Here is an 8,094-nt window from a genome sequence, read left to right as displayed (position 1 = left end):
GAGGCCAGGGGCCAGTCACAGCAGCACCACAAACGTTTCCCAGATTTTAGGAAATTTCTAGGATTTTAGGATGTTGCACAGATTTTAGGATGTTTCACAGATTATAGGATGTTTCTCAAATTTTAGGGCTTTCCTAGGATTTAGCTCAGATTTCAGGACGTTAGGAGGTTTCAAAGTTTTTGAGGTGCTTCTAGGATTTTAGGACCTTTCTAGGATTTTTGGACATTTCTAGTATTTTAGGATGTTTCTTGGATTTCAGGACTTTTTCTGGTTTTTAGGACATTTCTCTGATTTAAGGATGCCACTCGGATTTTAGGAAATTTGTTGGATTTAGCTCAGATTTCAGGACATTACTAGGATTTTAGGACGTTTAATGGATTTTAGGGTGCTTCTAGGATTTAGGTCAGTTCTCTGATTTTAAGACATTTCTCAGATGTACAGTTGTACATACAGATGTACTTATGATTCCAGTTTTTTATCATGTTTTTTGGATTTTAGGCTGTTTCGAGGATTTTAGGATGTTTTTCGGATTTTGGGGTGCTCCTGGGATAGAGGGTCTTTGTTAGGATCTCTGTCGGGGGGTGTGGGGGATCCTGCACTGACACTTCTTTTTGATCAACAGGCTCTATTTTGATGCTGTTTTATGCTCTCTGACACCTTATCGATACTAAAAGTACAAAAACAATTCACAGTGTCAGTCATTTTATTTTTATTGTGAATTAGAAAATAGTTGGGGGGCCGCCCGGCACCCTGTCAGGGGCCAGATTTGTCCCGGGGGCTGTAAGTCGAGTATCACCGATGTAAAGGCTGTGTGTTTATGGGTCTGTTTTTTCAGCGTCGATGTGTTGCAGAGACTCTGTGGAGTCTGCGGGTCTTTTGCTCTGTATGTCAATTCCCTCTGAACGTAAACTTCTACCTGCCGAAAGGTTAAACCCGTTGAACACGAGGAACCTCTGCGACATTTGGAAACGCATTTACATGCAGTCTGATTTGATTTAATGGATTCTAATTCACCATTTAACTTGTCTGTGTGCGTTTGCATGGTGTTCAGTGGAAAGGGCATGAGCAGACTTCTTGTTCAGCTGAAACTCAGCACCCGTCTCCCCCCTCCTCTCCCTGTCTCCCTCTCTCTGTTCGCTCCATTTAACTGAAGCCACCAGCTACATGAATACCCATGAACAGCCAGGAGCTCTGCCAGCAGCTCCATTACAATGTGCACTCCACCTCCTCTTCATCTCTCCCTCCCGCTCTGTTTTCTCTCCATCTCTTCCCCCTTTTCACCTCCCGCTCTCTCAAACTACATGACCAAAAGTATGTGGACACCCAAAGCTGTGACACTGTACTCATTAACGTGCAGCTTAAACAGCCTCCACTCTTCAACTTCCCCCTTTTTTTCTCCTGCCTGCAAGGATTTATGTGCCCTTCCTTTTTATTTTGGGGTTTGTATTTTATTTGTTTACATTTGGTGTTCATTGTTAGCTTTTTTAGGATGTTTTATGGAATTACTCAAGGAAGCACTCCGGGCCCTTTTTAATTTCTTTTTACATGCTGCTTTCAAGGCAATATCTGATACCACTATTATGCAGATGACACTCAATTCTATATTTCCTATCTCTGTCTCTTTTGTCTTCTTAACATCTGCCCAATACCTCAATATTTGGGTATGGACAAATTTTTTAAAAGCAAATTTGCCATATCGAGGTCGTTTTTCAGCATAAGAACTCTGCCAAAATTAGACCACGTCTAAAAGGTAAGTAAATAATATCTTCAGTCACGAGGGTCCGTGATGCAATTAATTAAAAAATAACTTCAAAAACTTTTTTTGCTGACTTGTGGTGGTTAACTTCCCACTTTGCAGCAATGATGTACAGTTGTACTGCCTGACACTGTGACGAGTGCGTCATGGGTCTGGAGACCTGCTCCCATCCTGGCTCTGTGATGTCAGTACTGTACCTGCTTTGCAACCTGCGCAATAACTTCGCCCCAAGATACGCAGCCCGAACTGAAACTGCAAATCCTATAATAACCATGCACTATTCAAATCATTTGGTGAAGCAGCACTTTTATAAAGATCTTTTAGGGGTATTTTATATGTGTTAAGCTGAAATATGTTTTAATACAAAGCAATTTAAATGAATATTTTTGGCTTATTCTGATAGTATTCAGTAGCGCATCTCCACAGTTAGTATTCCTGTCAGTAACGCACCTGATTTAAGCTGATTCAGTCTGTGCAGAAGAGAGAGTCAGCTATCGAAGACAAATGTCACATCATTCAAATGTCAAAACATGTTAAATTATTAGCATTTTATTTGAATATATTTATTATCCAACACCTGTGATCTGAGCCACATGCTCATCGTTTTACCCAGAAGTGAAACTGGGAATAAAAAAAACCCAAACTATCTGCAAGTCACCTTTTCTGTGGGTCGCCTGCCGTTTACCTGACCCGATGTAGGACTGTTACAGGTACAACACTGCACACCTCTGACCGCGCCTGTCAGTAGCCGAGTTTCCATTATCTCTCAAATTTAGCAAATTGCAAATATAAAATACGTCTAATGGAAAAACTCTCATTTATTGTAAAAAGTTTTTACGCTGGCACGAGTTGGTGCCATATTTGGCAAAACTATTATCACTCAATGGAAACGCTTAAACTGCATAAGTTTTGAGCAAATCTGTAAGAGAAAAGCCGCCTAGTGATGCCTGATGTAGTGAAACAGACTTGAAGTTTTCAACCACAGGGTGATACAGTCTCGTGTTCAGTCAGTCTGCAGGTTTATGATGATCTGCAGCAGTTTATGAGACTGTCTTGACTCACTGTTTGTGTTTATTGATGAGATATTGTCTCTAGTTAAGAGTTTACAGAACAATGTGCAGATTGAATTCATTCAGTCTCTTCCTTCCATGTAGCCTTGAAGCTAATGCTAGCCAGCTGTCTGCAGACATCAGGCTGATGTCAGGACTCAAAAACAGCAGTGGATGAATTAGTGAGTGGGACCTTTACCCTGCCCTCCGCTCAGACTCATTATTAAAGTGCTGCGCTGCTCTTCATCTTCATCATCTGTATACTGACAGTCAGTATCAGTTTAAATATGCACCACGGCTCTGCAGGTGGTGCAGTTTTGTTGCTGCTCCTGTAGCCCATCGAAATATGACATTTCAAGTTGTCTTTTTGCCTGTTGCAGGAAAATAAATTCATGAAATACTGAATCATCACCAAGCCTAAACATTAGAGCTACTTCAGGTTTTTGCATTTTCAAAAGGTTTGGGGTTTTACAAGAGACACATAAGGCACAGATAATTTTCTTTTGTTCAGTCTTTCAAAACACGTTTTTATCCGTTATTGTTGTAGGTTAGCTCATACTGAGCTCCTCCTCCCTCTCGGTATAATTCTTTCATAAAAAAAATGTAATTTTCCAAAATCCTTCAGTTTTCAGATGTCCGCAGTCACCCCACGATAACGGAGTCTTAATGAAAGTTAGCTACAATGCGCTCTGACGTCGTGATATTCAAATCAAACTGCGCACGTTTCCAGTGTGGAATCTGATTATAGAAAAAAACAACCAATCAACCAACTAACCAAACAACCAAACAACCAAGCATTCAACCAACCAAACAACCAACTAACCAACCAACCAAGCATCCAACCAACCAACCAACCAACCAACCAACCAATGTCTGAACTGTTGCCTTAACACACAAATGACAGATATAAATCACAGGAATAAACATTCTTTCTTCTGTTTTTATTGTATAAAGCACTTTGTGTTACAGCTTTGTTTGATTGATTGATTGATTGATTGATTGATTGGTAAAAAATGTCATTTTAAAAGGAGACAGGGTAGAAGCTGCCAGCCTCGCCTACCCTGACCACACGTCACTGTTCACTTGTATGTGTCAAACTCCAAAGACTCTGCATCCTACACCTCTGTCACGTGTGATGTATAAATGACTTTATCACGAACCTGGAGGAAAAATGTTCACGTTTTTATAAGCCACCACCCTCCTTCTCCTCTGGCTCTCCGCCTCTCACAGACACACACACATAAAGAGAAGGGCTTTTGCAGAGCTCTGCAAACTGTTTATTGAACTGTTTATTGAAGGTAGTTTTAGCCATCTAGTGTAATGTGTCCATTTGTGATGTGTTGTCCCATGGACTGTTTGGGTGTTGTCCCATGGACGGTTTGAGTGTTGTTCCGTGGACTGTTTGGTTGTTGTCCCGTGGACTGTTTGGGTGTTGTCCTGTGGACTGTCCTGTGAGATGTCTGCGTAGCTGTTTTTTGTGGTGCCTGGATCAGGATACGGCATATTTACATTGATGCTTACTGCTGATATGTTGATTAATGTGCACTGTCCTAACTCAGCAAACTGAAATACTTTTGGACACACGCGTGTGTGCGCGCGCGCGCGCGCGTGTGTGTGTGTGTGTGTGTGAGAGAGAGAGAGAAAGAGAGAGAGAGAGAGAGAGAGTGTGTGTGTGTGTGTGTGTGAGAGAGAGAGAGAGAGTGTGTGTGTGTGTGTGTGTGTGTGTGTTTGTCTTTTTCTCCCTGGGCCACCTCCCCTCCTCCTGTATTTATTTCATTTTGTCCTCTCTGCTGCTGGTTCCTCCCCTTCCAGGCAGGGAGAGGGATTTCTGAGCCTCCCCATTGGTTCACAGCGTGCACAACGCTCCTCCTTCCTCCTCTCAGAGAGAGAGGGAGAGAGAGAGAGGGAGAAACAGAGAGAAAGAGAGAGGGAGAGGGAGGGAGGGAGGGAGAGTGAAAGTGGAGAGGCAGGCAGGCAGACGTGTTGCAACAGATGGCTTTAGCAGCGGCAGCTCGGCGGCGGCTGCACCAAGGAACTCTGGGACGCCGTTAGACAGAGCAGAGGTAGAGAAAAGGGGAGGGAGGGGTGCTGGAAAGTCACAGCAGAGGGAAGGAGAGAGAAAAAGAGACGGAGTGAGACTTCTCCCCCTTCCTCCTTCGGCTGCAAACTCACCGCCTTCCTCCTCAGACAGACAGGAAGACATGTCCGTGTGAGCACAAGTTGTGCAGCTGAGAGGAGTTTTCAGGAGGCGATGAGTGTTTGATCTGAGCCTTCATCCTCCTCCTCCTCCTCCTCCTCCTCCTCCTGCTCCTCCTCCTGCTCTGGGGTCAGAGGGGAGAACACCTGCTGACAGCGAGGAGGTCCTGAGGGAGGAGACCAGCAGCAGCAGGAGGTACAGGACTGTTTCTGCTCTAATGTACTTTTATTTTTCATCAGTGTTTTGTGCAGCAACGCCTCTGAGGTCATCATTACGGACTGATCTGCAAACTCTGTGTGTGTGTGTGTGTGTGTGTGTGTGTGTGAGAGACTCTTCAGTTCTGCTCTACTTCACTGTGTGTCAGTTTCTGTTGGTCAGAACAGCTTTGTTACTGCTCTGTGTGTGTGTGTGTGTGTGTGTGTGTGTGTGTGTGTGTGTGTGTGTGTGTGTGTGTGTGTGTGTGTGTGTGTGTGTGTGTGTGTGTGTGTGTGTGTGTGTGTGTGTGTGTGTGTGGTTGTGTGTGTTTATTGCTTCCTGCTTGCAGAACACGTGGGAGTGTGTTTTAGCTGCGCAACACTGAGGTCAGTCAGGAGAGAGGGAGGGAGGAGAGGGATGGAAAAAAGAAAGAACGAAAGAAAGGGGGATGAATGAAGGGAGGGAAGGGAAAGAGGAAGGAAGGGAGGAAGGGAGGAAAGCTGTTCCACCCAGCTCTGTTTTATTATAATAATATTTTTTTATTTTTCCGACCATCGGTAACAAAGAGCTTCACAGGGAATTTAACAGAGAAAACATGCAGTAAAAATACAAAAACAAAGACGTGAAACACGGAGAATAATTTCACTCTGAAGCTGTAGAGAAAAACCAAAAATGTCTAAAAGTTGAGCTTCCAAAGGTGGATGTCCATCTTCAGCTGTTGTTGTGTGAGCGTCAACTTCTTTGGTAACTTCCTCTATGTGCGAAGGATTTCCTAAGATTAGTTTTTGGTTCAGCGGTTGGGATGAGCAGTCTGTTCTGAAGTGCTTTCAGCATAAGATTTCTCCACCAAAAGCCACCTTTCATGTCTTCATGATACACCGCTGGACGTTTTAAACTGAGAAATGGTGTTATCATATGCCGCCGGACAGTCGGACGGCATCCGCGGCAGCATGATACGCACACGGGCGGCATCAGTTGAGGACTTGGCCGGCCAGATGATGCACCTGTGGCAGGTGGAAATGCTGCCAGTAACGATGTAAAATAAGGAGCACAGAGGTCTTTATGAGGCGGCAGGGAGAGGCGGTGGATGGATCCAACAAACTCCAGACTGTCACGCAGGAGTCGGGTGTTTGCTTCTGTCGTAATGTGATGTTTTTTTTCTACTGTACTGCCAGCATGTGTGTTTGTTGACATCTCGGCGTTGGTTGCTATGTGCTAATGTTGCCTAAACATAACGTACAGCCTCATCACACCATGTGCTTGTGTTGACCCAGAGTGTAATATGTAGACGCGGAAGTCCACTGCAAAGCTGCAACATGTGACGAGTTAGGATGAGAACACGTTTTTGGCACAACATTCATACAGGAAACAGTCCAGGTTTGTTGGATCCGTCCACTGCCCCTCCTACCCCATAGAGACTTTCCAGCTCCTTATATTACATCGTTACCTGCATAGTTATAAAGTGACGCCACGGACGCTGATACAGCAGTATGATACACGCGCATATCATACTGCTGTATCAGCTTTCGTCTGGCCACAATATAAACTGACGGCATCTGACGGCATGTCATACATATGAAATCACTGACCAAGAGGCGGTACTTTATGACTTTGGAATGAGAACAGGCTGCTATATAATAACATACTCAACTGGAATTTCTTTTTTTCCACACCTGCATATGTATACATATATCTGAAAACAGGTGATTGCTGCATCTGGGTTGGGAGAAAGTTGCTGCTCCATGCAAAGGACAAGTATGTTCTTGTTCAAAAAACGAGCTTGAGATTGTAAAGTGGTTTGGAGCAGTGTCTGCAGTGATTCTGGTGTTTTTCAATGTCATATGCTGTCAATGTTGCCACGACAACGATGTCAAACAGGGAAACGATTACGTTTAAGCCTTGATCTCAGCCCAGGATAGCTGTAACAATCTCCAAAATAGACTACATTCTTCAAAACTAACAATTTATTGATAAGTATCAAACTTGTTTTTTAAGAGTAGGATCATTGCATTGCTAATGTGGACTGGGTCCAGATTTACTTGCCGCCCACACCGGATTCGGACTTTGACAACATCTGCTATATACAATGCCACCATGTAAATAGCAGTGCACCAGGCTCGCCAGGCGCATAAATTGAATGGAATGATTGGTTAAATTCATTTTATGCCCAAAACACACCTGTGATTGATTAAGGGACTAAATACAACCCTTCTGCCTTTTGCACCTTCCTTTGCCCTCAGATTATGCATGTTTAACAAGAAAAGTGGAGTCAGACTCGCTCTAATTGCACTTTCCTCCATGCAGTCCGTGCGCTATAGATCGTTTACAAAAGCTCGTTTATCTCATCGAGCCTGGGAACGCCTCGGAAAAGTTTGCTGAGGAGAGACGTCTGGAATATGATGGATGGAAAGTTGACTGGTTGGTTCTTTAGTTGGTTGGTTTGTTTGGTTGGTTGATTAATTGTTTGTTTGTTTGGTTAGTTGTTTGTTTGTTGTTTAATTGTTTGCTGTATTTTTGGTTGGTGGGTTGGTTATTTGTTTGGTTGTTTGTTTGGTTGGATGGTCGGTTGGTTGGTTGGCTCAGTCTAAAGACTTCTATTAGAGCTTCATTAATGAACAAACAAAACAGCTAAAAATCAGAACATCAAAAATACACCATGAACTTGCACAACATGCATGACGCTTTTACAGTGCTACAGATTGCACTGACGATGTGTGTGTGTGTGTGTGTGTGTGTGTGTGTGTGTGTGTGTGTGTTGCGTGCGCATGTACTGCAGTGAGGAGCTACAGTGGTCGGTGTTGGCGGGAACTCTGTTGACAGCATCTATTACGATTTGGTCACCGGGTTCCCACAATTTATCATATACACACATGTGCACACACACACACACACACACA

The 8,094-nt window shown here is 43.6% G+C and overlaps 1 long non-coding RNA gene across 1 annotated transcript in view; it reads left to right on the top strand.

Annotated features, from left to right (window-relative positions):
- The first annotated feature begins 4,780 nt into the window (after positions 1 to 4,780).
- LOC121947527 overlaps positions 4,781 to 8,094 on the top strand; it is a 32,746-nt gene continuing 29,432 nt past the window's right edge. The window contains exon 1 of the long non-coding RNA XR_006106082.1: positions 4,781 to 5,197. This is a non-coding gene — a long non-coding RNA (uncharacterized LOC121947527). The remainder of the gene's footprint in view (positions 5,198 to 8,094) is intronic.

This window comes from Plectropomus leopardus, chromosome 8 (assembly GCF_008729295.1).
Source record: "Plectropomus leopardus isolate mb chromosome 8, YSFRI_Pleo_2.0, whole genome shotgun sequence".
NCBI lineage: Eukaryota > Metazoa > Chordata > Actinopteri > Perciformes > Serranidae > Plectropomus > Plectropomus leopardus.
This window is presented reverse-complemented; position numbering and strand designations above follow the sequence as displayed.